Source organism: Myotis daubentonii, chromosome 1 (genome assembly GCF_963259705.1).
Source record: "Myotis daubentonii chromosome 1, mMyoDau2.1, whole genome shotgun sequence".
NCBI classification, from domain to species: Eukaryota; Metazoa; Chordata; class Mammalia; order Chiroptera; family Vespertilionidae; genus Myotis; species Myotis daubentonii.
Genome location: NC_081840.1, coordinates 206,038,849 through 206,051,815, shown reverse-complemented (window position 1 = coordinate 206,051,815; position 12,967 = coordinate 206,038,849). Strand labels below are relative to the sequence as shown.

The 12,967-nt window shown below is 38.6% G+C and overlaps 1 protein-coding gene and 1 pseudogene across 1 annotated transcript in view; one reads left to right on the top strand and one right to left on the bottom strand.

The window, feature by feature from the left end:
- Window positions 1–12,967, bottom strand: part of KCTD8 (potassium channel tetramerization domain containing 8) — a 223,115-nt gene that overhangs the window by 67,146 nt on the left and 143,002 nt on the right. The window lies entirely within an intron of this gene.
- Window positions 7,586–7,770, top strand: LOC132223290 (small nucleolar RNA U3; annotated as a pseudogene).

Here is a 12,967-nt window from a genome sequence, read left to right as displayed (position 1 = left end):
CTTCAGGGAAAAATTCCTACCTGGGGAAACAACCTTTCTCGGAGAGGTGACCTTGGTTAAAACACACAGCGCTAAGGGGAGCAAACATATTAAGAACAGTATGCTATATACGCCAGGTCCCTTGAAACATATGCTGTGCAGATGTTTCTTTCCTGCAGCGACTGTGTCAAGCAGCAAGGATGGACCGGCTTCTGGCAAATTCCCCCTTTTTATTTTTTAAATGCTCACGCATGCAAATCAGTGGCCACCTCTCAGATTGGGCCATTTAAGTCTCGGAAGAAGAGTGGCAAGCAATGATAGTGAGCATAGCTATAAACATAGTGGATGGAGCGCAGAAGGAGCCCCATTCCTGTAGAAGGTTGCCAGCCTCTTCAGTCAAGGGATTTCAGCTGTCCTCAAGTTATTGGTTTGATTGTCTTTGTTGGTCTGGCTAGTGGGCGGCGTCACTGGCGACAGGCTTCCCGAAGCGTCAGCATTTGCCGGGAGCAGGTCCATCCTTGCTGTTTCAAGGGACCTGGCATATATGGCATACGGTTCTTAATATGTTTGCTCACCTTCTTGGCGCTGTGTTTTAACCAAGGTCACCTCTCCGAGAAAGGTTGAATCCCCAGGTGGGGATTTTCCCCTGAAGTTAGGGAGGGAATAAAACCCCTCAACTAAGTGCCAGGCGGGTAATTAATCCCTTTAACTACGAACAATCATGCTTAAACTACATAATCTTTTCTCCCTGGAATGGAGATAAGAAACGCCCTAACCTTTGTAATAGAGATTGATAGGATTGAATCAACTGGTATAAATACAGTTGTAACAAGACAGAAACACTCAGAACTTAGAACAGAATCAAGAAGACAGAATCTACTCGGAGCCTAGAGACAGAGCCTAGCGGGAGAACATGGCAAGGGATCCTGGACTGAACCTGACTACAGAGATTGGCAGGAGAACCTGACTGGAACCTGGACACTGAACCTGATTGGAGAGCCTGGACAGAACCTGGCTGGAGAACCTAGCGAGGGAACATGGCTACAGAACCTCGCTGGAGATCCGAAGCAGAACCTCTCTGGAGATCCGGGCTAGAGATCCTGGCTAGGTTGCTGATCAACTGAACGCTATCTCTGTGTCATTCCTTCTTCGCCGACTCCGTCCACACCTTTGGGGACCCCTGGACCTGCTGGGGTTGGACCCCGGCATATGGCGCCCGAACAGGGACCCCTACGTAAGCGCCCCACACTCGGGACGGATCAGACTCCACCGTAGGAAGAGGGTGGATAGTCTTCGCCGACTCCGTCCACACCTTTGGGAACCCCTGGAACAGGATTCCCTTAGGTAAGCCACCCCATTGAGAACCTCCACACTCGGGACGGATCAGACTCCACCGTAGGAAGAGGGTGGATAGTCTTCGCCGACTCCGTCCACACCTTTGGGAACCCCTGGAACAGGATTCCCCTAGGTAAGCCCCCACCCCATTGAGAACCCCCACACTCAGGATGGATAGGACTCCACCAGGGTGCTACATACCCCCCTATAGCGGATAAGTAGGGTAAGAAGGTGGATAGTACAGAACTTAGATTGAGAAGATGTGCCATACTGAGTCCAAAGAAAGAAGACTCTGTATTGATCCTTAGATTGAGAAGATGTGCCATACTGAGTCCAAAGAAAGAAGACTCTGTATTGATCTTTAGATTAAGAAGATGTGCCATACTGAGTCTAAAGAAAAAAGACTCTGTATTGATCTTTTAACATATGTGCTTGCTAGCAGAGGAATTAAGGTTACTCCCAGTCAGACAGAACGTTTTATACAAGAAGTATGTCCATGCTTTCCTGAGGAAGGAAAGGTAAATGTAATGGCATGGGAGAAGGTAGGCCCAAGGAGCCTTATCCTTAACCCCACTGCAGCCTTTCCACCCCGGTAAAGTGCAGGATTGGCAAGCTCTCCCTGGGGTGATAGATCAGGACTCAGGTAATAGCGGAAAGCACCAATCCTACTCTTAAAATGGATATAAGAGAGCATTTGAGGTTTTTCTTTTTAATGCCTGCTTTTAAAAAATAAAAAAGGGGGAATTTGCCGGGAGCAGGTCCATCCTTGCTGTTTCAAGGGACCTGGCATATATGGCATACGGTTCTTAATATGTTTGCTCACCTTCTTGGTGCTGTGTTTTAACCAAGGTCACCTCTCCGAGAAAGGTTGTTTCCCCAGGTAGGGATTTTCCCCTGAAGTTAGGGAGGGAATAAAACCCCTCAACTAAGTGCCAGGCGGGTAATTAATCCCTTTAACTACGAACAATCATGCTTAAACTACATAATCTTTTCTCCCTGGAATGGAGATAAGAAACGCCCTAACCTTTGTAATAGAGATTGATAGGATTGAATCAACTGGTATAAATACAGTTGTAACAAGACAGAAACACTCAGAACTTAGAACAGAATCAAGAAGACAGAATCTACTCGGAGCCTAGAGACAGAGCCTAGCGGGAGAACATGGCAAGGGATCCTGGACTGAACCTGACTACAGAGATTGGCAGGAGAACCTGACTGGAACCTGGACACTGAACCTGATTGGAGAGCCTGGACAGAACCTGGCTGGAGAACCTAGCGAGGGAACATGGCTACAGAACCTCGCTGGAGATCCGAAGCAGAACCTCTCTGGAGATCCGGGCTAGAGATCCTGGCTAGGTTGCTGATCAACTGAACGCTATCTCTGTGTCATTCCTTCTTCGCCGACTCCGTCCACACCTTTGGGGACCCCTGGACCTGCTGGGGTTGGACCCCGGCAGGTGACCACTGAGGGGCAGCATAGAACCTACAGGGGAGCAAGAGGTGCATTTCGGTTCTGTTAGTCTGCTCCTTAGGCTGGTGATTCCTATATAAGGGTGTTTAGTCTATGACAATACATCACTATTTCTATGTGCATTTGTCTGTATTTGATATTTCAATAAAAAGTACATTTAGAATGTGACCCAGAAATTTCTTTTGATAGACAACAGGGAAGATTAAAATCTGTGGAAAATTTAAAACATTAAAAAAAAATGAAATGACTTCAAAAGTCTTCTTGGATAAGTTCATCAAATATATTAACCAAGGTGTTTTTGAGGTCTTATTTAAAAATTTAAAGATTCTCTCAGGGCCTGAGGGCCTCGCCAGAGGCTAGAACTATCCCCAGAGCACTGCCATGAGGCCATGCATATTTAATTGAATAGTTAATTGAAATATACATAGAAAAAAAAATTCCCAAAGCTGACACAATGGCAATAGTTTCCTTTCTAATTATTTGTTCCCATGTTCCTATTGAGACTAAAATCTTAATAGAAGCTCCATTTAGCTGCAGTCACTCTTAATAAGATGTCTTTCAGTTCCTACTAAGTGTGTTGCATTACTCCTTCTTAACAGACACACTGATGTCATCAGCACAGGCTGCTCTCTGCCTACAGATTGGATGGGTGAGGATGCCAGGCAGCCATGATCCGGGCTTTAAAAGTGAGTTGTGAGTAATGGACAAGGCCTCTACTCCCCCTCTTTACCTCTACACAAAGAAAAATAGCCCATCGTCAAGATACAAGGTCTTCATCCATTGACCTGAATTCCTATTTTTCGAAGATCCAACCAGCTAGACAGGTAAACTCATCATCAATAGGAAGAAAGGTACGTTACTAAAGTGTGCCCTTCTAAATTCCTTGCAGTTCACTAGTTCCTTTCAGCTAAATGTAATATATTTTGAGTTGTCTATTGGGTAGAAAGTGCTGTTTTAAGAAACTAAAGAGGTAACAAAAATGAGTTAGAAAGTCTCTGCCCTCAAAGAAATCAGGTCCTCAGAGGAGAGGCAAGTCATGATTCATGGACATAAATATATTACTACTAGAGCAGTGATAGCGAACCTTTTGAGCTCAGCGTGTCAGCATTTTGAAAAACCCTAACTTAACTCTGGTGCCGTGTCACATGTAGAAATTTTTTGATATTTGCAACCATAGTAAAACAAAGACTTATATTTTTGATATTTATTTTATATATTTGAATGCCATTTAACAAAGAAAAATCAACCAAAAAAATGAGTTCTCGTGTCATAGGTTTGCCATTACTGCCCTAGAGGCCCAATGCACGAAATTTGTGCAAGAGTAGGCCTTCCTCCCCCTCCCCGCTGCCATACCAGCTTCCCTCTGGCACCTGGGACCCGGGCTTCCCTCACAGCCCTGGCTTCATTCAGAAGGTAGTCTGGAAGGATGTCCAGTCTAATTAGCATATTATGCTTTTATTATTATAAATGGTATTTTTCCAAATCATTCAAGGTTTTAAATTTAAGGGAATAGCAGGAATATTGAATGAAACAAGATTTCAATTGGGAGTTGAAACAGACTATTTAATACATTTCCCTGGATGATACCGCACTTTGTTTTCATAATGGCTTCCCTTCCTTTAATCTAAATCGATTACAAGGATAGTCTTCAATACCTATATCAACATACCAGTCAAATAATTTAAAATGTGGGCTCTCTAACTACAGTGTTTGGATTTCAATCTGGTCCCACCTCTTACATACTGTGTGATCTTGGGGAAATTACTTAACTGCCCTGTGTCTCAGTTTCTTCATCTAAAATGGGAATAATAATGACACGTACGATGTAAAATTGGTGTGAAGTGCCTGAGACATAGTAAGTACTCACAAATATTAACTATTATTGTGTCATTTGGAGCCAATAACTTCTAAATATATGGTTCCCACAATTAATAAATGTTATGGCCAAAGGTGATCCTGGGGGGTGGGGGGGCAGTGAAAGGATTAAGAAAAGACAGACAAGAGAATGAAAGCTGGGTCTCGGTGGGATGCTGCTCCCTGATGAGGAGACAGCGCCAGCGCCCAGAAGCCGAGTCTTTATTTTATAGCAGATGCCACGAGGCAAAGTAGGGGGGGCATGATCACGTTGTTTGCAGCATTCTCATGAGTTTCAGCCTCACTGAACTACATGCACCTGAACTCTAGCACAAGGCACGTGGGGCTACGTGTTCGGACCATAGGTTCAAGCTTACTACCACAGCCGTTGGCTATGATTGTGCTGGGAGGGCCCTGCCCTCCAGCTGGGACTTGCACGTGGCAATGAGAGGACCCTGTCCTTTCATTAGTCCGAGGCTTGAACCTGGCCAAAACACCGTAACCGCGCCCCACAAATAAAGTGAGTTAGGAAATTGTTTTTTGGACAGCAAAGCAGCCCTTTCAAAATTCGCACTACCAATGTCATTTAAACTTTCAGCTGAAGATTCTGTACTGGGTCTGGGATAGTGCCTCCAGGAGTTTTGTTTGTATGTTTTTTATGAAGGAGATTCTTTGGTTTAGTTTTGTCTGTTTTACCTGTTTATCTACCTACCACCTACCTACCTACCTATCTATCTTCTTAGTGAAAATACATGATCTTCTACATGTGGCTAGAGAGATGGTAATTACATGATTCTTTCCTGCACCATGAGAAAATTACATATTCTTCAGCTATCACTGGCAGGTTCCTATATTAATTCTAGTACAAACATGTCACACTACCACTCTGAATCTGGCAAATAAAGCTTCTACTTCCCTTTTCAAGTAGAAATGGCCATAGGATTATAGAACCAGAGATTCAATAGAGTGGAAAGTAATTTTAAGATTTAGCTCATCCTTTTAAATCCAAGTACCGAAGCCATCCCCCAAAGTAAGGCTAGTTTATTCTCCCAAACCTCTTGAAATGGAAATGTATTTTTCTTTGGAAGCCTCTTCTAATTTCTTATAATCTGTATAAATAGTTCTGAAAGCAAATTCAGAAAAAAAAAATTGACCACACTTCTATTTCTGGTCCTTTCCCTAAACATGATGTTTTCTTCCATAGAAACTGCCTGAATTATATCATCACTTTTGTGAACTGTTTGACACCATTAAATGCTAGAAAATTCTGGTAGGAGCAAAAAAGTCTATGGGCAAATTTTTCATGATAGGTCTGTTCTCTGAAGTATATTGAGCTTTTCACAGTTTCTCTTATCCTCCTAAAAGTCTTAAATATTTTTTCAATTATTGTAAAAATTTTTAACACGTCACATGCGCAATTCCATATCTTAGGTATAAATCTGATAGGAAGACTCAATTTTTATATGTACTTCAGGTTTCCCACAATACAATATACAGATCATGTATCATAGAAATGTACACTTATAACCTATATAATTTTATTAACCAATGTGACCTCAATAAATTTAATTTTAAAAAAGAGAGAATGGGAGATGAGGAAGCAGAGATTTCAAAGTACTCTTCTCTTAAGCAGAAAAAAATGGAGCCATTGCTGCCAAAGGGGATATAAGATCAAATATAAGATCAAGGTCAGTGTCTATCATCTATGTATCTATGCATCTATGCATCTATCTATCTATCATCTATCTATCTATCTACCATTTATCTATGATCCAGGAGAGAAGAGATCAAATAACTGATGATAAGAGAGTGAAAATGCAATAAGGGGTGTAATTCACATTAATTATATATTAACCTGTGCTTTAAGGTTTAAAAATGCATTTATTCTTTAAATTAATGCTAAGGAAAGACTTTATTATTTTGCTGTCTAGAAAGTGTGCATTAAATTGTATTTGAATCACTCTTTTCATCAATGTCTTATGGTAGATAAAAACAACTGACATAGCCCTAAAAGAAAATAATTTCTTTAATGGGCATATTTCCCCCCTTGAGTTATTCAAAATATTAAGTGGGATGGCAATGGCACACAGGTAGAATAGTGAAATATGACCTGGTACTCTATTCTCAGTTAAAAGTGTAACAGTTTGTTCAAAAATTAATATTCATTGTTCTCAAGGGTAAATTTTAAGCTTCAAACTGAGACTTTCTGATGTTGTAGTTGGTATGAACACTTGAGCTAAGGTGGTATTATGAAATATGTGAAATTACCATATTAAGAGATCAGTTTAGGGCAAGGGCTGCTTGCTGTATAAGTGTTTGTGTAATTGTTATCACTCTCCCCATGAGAATTCAAAATCTCACTCGGAGGTGTTCTTTCTTCTGGCATTGCATCAATGGAAATCATATGGTAGTTTTTCTTTTTACCTCTATACTATGATGTTCTTAATTTTATCACATTTTAGCTTAACAAGTAAGTTGAAAACCTGCTTCTTTCCCTCTATCAACATTAAGTTGGGTATCAAAATCTAGGTCGGTGAGGAAATGAGCTGTTTTATTTTTCAAAGAAAGCAGGTTACATAAACCATGGCTGTCTCTCTGGATTCTTGTAAAGAGAGTAAATAGAACGCCGTGTTGTCATGACCTCAAGTCGGCACTGATGGACTTGCTTATGTAAATGCATTGATGTTTGGGGCCCTAAAAATGGTTCCTTATTAATGGTTGTCTGTTGATTTTTTTTTTAAACCCTGATATAAACACTGCACAGTCTTACTGTCTACATATTGCAACAAAATATACAGTCTGTCATTGTATTTTACTTTTATTTTCAAAAGAACAGAGAGTAAAAATAGAAGTACAGCAAAAAAGGAAAGGGAAGAAAAAAGAAGGGAAGGGAAGACAATACCCAGTTTGGGGAAATATGGTTTAAAATATTTAAAAGTGAGATGAAAGACTATACTTTCAAGGATCATTTCTATAGTTTGTCACTAAAAGTGAGATGAAGCGCTGACCGGTGTGGCTCAGTGGGTAGAGCGCCGGCCTGCAGACTGAAGGGTCCCGGGTTTGATTCCATCAAGGGCATGTACCTTGGTTGCGGGCACATCCCCAGTAGGGGGCGCGCAGGAGGCAGCTGATCGATGTTTCTCTCTCATCGACGTTTCTAACTCTCTATCCCTCTCCCTTCCTCTCTGTAAATAATCAATAAAATATATTTTCAAAAATAAATAAATAAAAGTGCGATGAAGATCACTAATGCCTTAAAATGCATCCCTGGTCCACAGCCTTCAAATGGCATAAGAAGTTGAGTTTGCCACCAAGACAGCAAGAAGAATCATTTGTCCATCAGCATGCTTGCTTGTACTATCCAAATGGAGCTATACTCATTTCCTAGCAGACTCCAAGGGAATTCCAAAAAAGGCTTTGTGTCCCTGACAAAATGACAAGTGTCATTTCTGTTCTTTGCTGGGAAAGGTCTCCAATCTCTCTCACTGCTTCCAAGTAACTGGGATCTGCAGCCACATTTGTCTGTGCCCAAAGACTTACCATTCAGAGCAACTATCTTGCCTTCTTTTGTCTGCATGTTCTCATCTGTAAAATTTGGAAAATTCAGTTTTTACCTCAAAGGGTGTTATGAAGATAAAGTGAGTTTAAAAGGGTAAGGTGCTTTAAATGGTATTTAGCACATTTTAAGTACTCAGCAAATATTAATTATTATTAAAATTATAGTTAGCCCTAAAATAATGAAGAGTCGCTCCTTTTCACTCTTAAACTCACAATTGAAACTTATTCAAAGCCTGCCCAAGTATTTGAACCAGATTTCAGTACTTAGTCCTTTTATTACTTAGTCAATATAAAATCTAAACCATTATGAGAATTCCTGTAAGTTAATGTCAATTTTTTTCATTTCCATCATATTAGGGCATTTGTCAAACCTCATCAGAGTATCTGTAATAAATTATAAAGTCCTAGCTCAGCCAATGTGGCTCAGTGGTTGAGTGTTGACCTATGAACCAGAAGGTCAAGGTTTGGTTCCCAGTCAGGGCACATGCCCGGGTTGTGGGGCATGTAGGAGGCATCTGATCAATGATTCTTTCTCATCTTTGATGTTTTTTATCTCTCCTTCTTCTTTCTTCTCTGAAATCAATAAAAATATTGTTTACAAAAAGAAAGAAATTATAAAATATATATATAAAGTCCTATAAGCAGTATTAGACCTCTATTGGAAAGTTTCACATACTTATTATGTCCTATTTCTTGAGATTGATAAATAACTTGGTATGATGTTGTTCTAAAAAATATAAGTAGTGTATTCCACATAAGGAGAAACTTCTGAAAGCACAGTTTGTAGAAAACCATTATCTTCAACAATAATTTCATTTTATAAGAAATGTGTTTATATTTACATTAATGTTTATTTTTTTCTAGATGATTTCTATATGTCAAGATAACTAGAATTTTGTCTTCAAATGTTACCACTTTTGAATAAGAAGAGTTTCTCTTTTAAATCTACTTTTTCTCAGAATATCATTCTTTTTCCCCAATATGGATTTCCTAACCTTTCTCTTCTTTCATTCCTATTTTTTTATAGTTTAAGAATGTGAAATAATTAACCCACCTGTTGACTACATATAAATAAAGCGTTAGGAAGAATAATGATGACTGAACACTATCTACCCCTTCCACATGCCATAGAAAATTACAAACTTAGGAACCAAATTGAGGCTAAAATCCATAAAGAATAACAGCAAGTTATACAAGTGTTTACACTTTTGTTATTAATTAAAAGCTTAATTTATTATAACCATCATTGCCTGTCAGAATAATAATGCATTTCAAAGTCCTTTCATTTGGAGTTCATATTCAATCAATATTTACATAGACCTGCAATCCTCTAGAAGAAATAGTCAACCTAATGAATAGTAATCAATCATGATAGAGAGATACTGAGTACAGCAGATAATTAATTTGCTAATAATTGTTTCATTTTGAGAGACAGACGAGCATAATGATTAAGAGTCTGCAGATTTCCAAGTTCTAGTATTCAAATTCCAATGCTAGAGTACTGAATGTGTGACTCTAATTCCTGTATCACATGAAGATAATATGATTATATACACCTCATGGGGTTTTGTCAGTAGGAAATGAGAAGAGACACACTGAGTGGCTATAACTAGTAATAGCTCATTGATAAATACCTACAATATTATTAACACAATCTATATTAGGCTGAGCCAAAGTAACTGCTGTTTTTGTCAATATCTGTCAAATATGGAATGTTTATGTGATTCAATCTAACAGAGGCAAACAGAGTGACTTTCCAGAAGCTTCAAAAGAATACCCCCAAAATTTAGCAACAGAAGTATTTTCCCATAGCCTTTTTCAGAAGGACAAATGATGAACACATTAACCAAACTTAAAAAAATATTAAAGCTACTTCTAGGATATATTATGGAACCAGCATAATTTTTTCCCATCTTTCATACTCATATCTAAAGTAATATTCAATGACAATTCAAAATGATGCACTTAAACTTGAAGCACTTTAAATCATAAGATGTTTAAAATATGTGTAAATGGTGCATTCCCATGTACTATGTTCCTTGGAAAGTGATCATCTATATAGAATAACATTGTAGATAATCAGCATATGAAATTAATTTCATGGTTTAAAAATTCTTAAAGAATTCATGTCTCCAAAAGCTCACATACATTTGTGGAGTATGTACAAATGATTTAGAAACACAAACACAGTCTGCAGCATTGTGCATTTTGAGTCATTCATTAATTTAACAGGTCTGTTTTCATGTTAATCATGTGCCAGGCACAGTGTCTGGCACTGGGTACACAATGGTCAGTGGGATAGGGTGGGTGTCTGTTCCCAGGTAGCACAGACCTTTGGAACTGCTGAAATCTAGTTATTACTGCAATGCCACAAAAACAGAATCAAAAACTTTTCAAATATAAAAACTCAAATTCCTTTGCTCGCTGCTGATATTCAGTAAGGTCAGGGTTGTTGGTATTTCTGAAAACACGGAGAGTAGAAGGTTATCCCTCATTTATGAGCCACATCACATATTAAGAACCAGAAATTTTCTTAAATGACTTCAAGAGTTAGACAGCTAATAACAAAATTGGAACTAAAAGAATAATAGGTAAATTATAAATCTGCTTAAAGAATTCTGAATGTTATGGCTTTTTCCTAAAAAAACAAAAACACAACAAACTATTTCACAATTTTTAAAAAATCAAAAGTTTTAAATATTCAGAAGGTAACATTCTTTCCCTGTGGCCAATATAATTTGTCATTTTCTCCATGCTTCTATTTTACAGGTAAAAAAGACATACATTAAAAGGGTGCTGACTATTTATTTGGATTTAAAAGCACACTCTCTCATAGCAAATGTATAATTTGCAAAAGAAAAGCATATGTGTACTTTGGTCATATGTATTTTAACAGACTTCTCCATAAACATTTTTTTATGAGAAAACAACTAAGACAGTTCAATGTTGGCATCTTAAAACCTTAATGAATTCTTCATGACTGAAAGAGCGCAAAGGTTTGGAATATGAATTAGAAATCTTATAAAAGGTTGAAAATGTCTCTTGTTCCAATCATTGAACCATGTGAGAAAAAAATGAAGATTTCGAAAAAAAGAAATCACCTTTTCTGAACTCAGAAAAGCAGCTTGTCAACTGAATTGCCAGGATACTTCACACATGGTCACCTCCTAATTTTTCCCATTGATAAGTGAGTAATTCTCTTGGGAAATGTGTTTTTTAAGAAATAGCATAGCTAAAAGAAAAATTCATGTTACAGAACTATCCTAACAGTATCAGTTAAGCCAAATAATCTAGATGTTCACAAAATGATAACATTGATCGATAATAAACTAAAAATGCTATAATGATAATATAGTTTATAATTATCTTGTCAAGATTAGGAGATGTTAAGTTGGAGTCTCTTAGTTATGCCTATTTACTTGTTTTTGTTTTGTTTTGTTTTTTGGGGGCTAACATTTGTTTATAATATAAGTTTCAGATACACAACATTATAATTCAACATCCAAATATACTATATCATGCTCACTACCAAAAGTCTAGTTTCCATCTTCTCCCTTGGAAGATTAATTTGGGTTTTAAAGCAATTGGGGTTATCTTCCTTCTCCCCAAACACTCAACTTTTTCATCACTGTCAAGAGTAGCATCTTCTCCTCAGAATTAGGGTCCTCCAGATATTCAAACTTCACTGATGACAATTAGTAATCTCATGACTAAGGACCCAGAAAACAAACGGGGTGCTCCAGAGTGAGGAAGAAGTACAAGCCTCCATTTTATGCTCCCCTCACAGCTCCCCTGGGCTAGGGACACGACCCCAGGGAATCAACTTGTAAGGAGACAGATGTCTTTCCTACCATGCAACTCCCCTCCTGGCTGGCCAGAATAACAGAAGCGTTCTCCCTTTGCGCTCTCTGAAAGTTTCTCTGTGCTTCATACACTCCTTCCATTATGACCCCGTAGCACCTGCCAAAGCTGGATAGAATTCTCGCTCCCTACTACCGAGATGGTGCCTGTGATTTTCTTCCTGGGTTCCTTCTGTTTATGTCCATCGTTTCAGTAAGACTTTATTTTTTTAATATCTCTTTATTGATTTCAGAGAGGAAGGGAGAGGGAGAGAGAGAGATAGAAACATCAGCGATGAGAGAGAATCACTGGTCGGCTGCCCCTTGCATGCCCCACAACAGGGATCAAGACCACAACCCAGGCATGTGCCCTGACTGGGAATCAAACTGTGACCTCTTGGTTCATAGGCCAACACTTAACCACTGAGCCATGCAGGCCAGGCCAGTAAGAGTTTAAATTGAGAGAAAAAGGAAGTGTGGTTGCACGGTTTCATTATGAGTATTATTGTAAAATGAGATGGTATTTCCTGAGGTAGCTAAGAGTACATGAATTTTTTTTTTATCTTTCTAAGAAAACTGTCATTGTAATAGGAATGATGAAGTTTCAGAGCTATGAGATTCAAAATTACCTAGTACAACTATATTGATTTTAAAATGAGGCTAAGAGAAGTTAAGTAATTTGCCTAACATGGCACAACTTAATCAGAACTAGCAAGGACTGACACAAAGAGGTGGCCAATCTGATGTTATTGCCACTATCCAACATGCCTCACACCCTTTAAAATTCTGCTAATCTCAATTTGTGAAACTGTCTCCAGTAATATGCTCCCAAATTAACCAATGCTGATCACATTCCTATTCCTGGCCATTGAGTATTTATTGACTGCAACAGAGTTAAATTTATGGGTTGATTTTTCACATAGAATGCAAC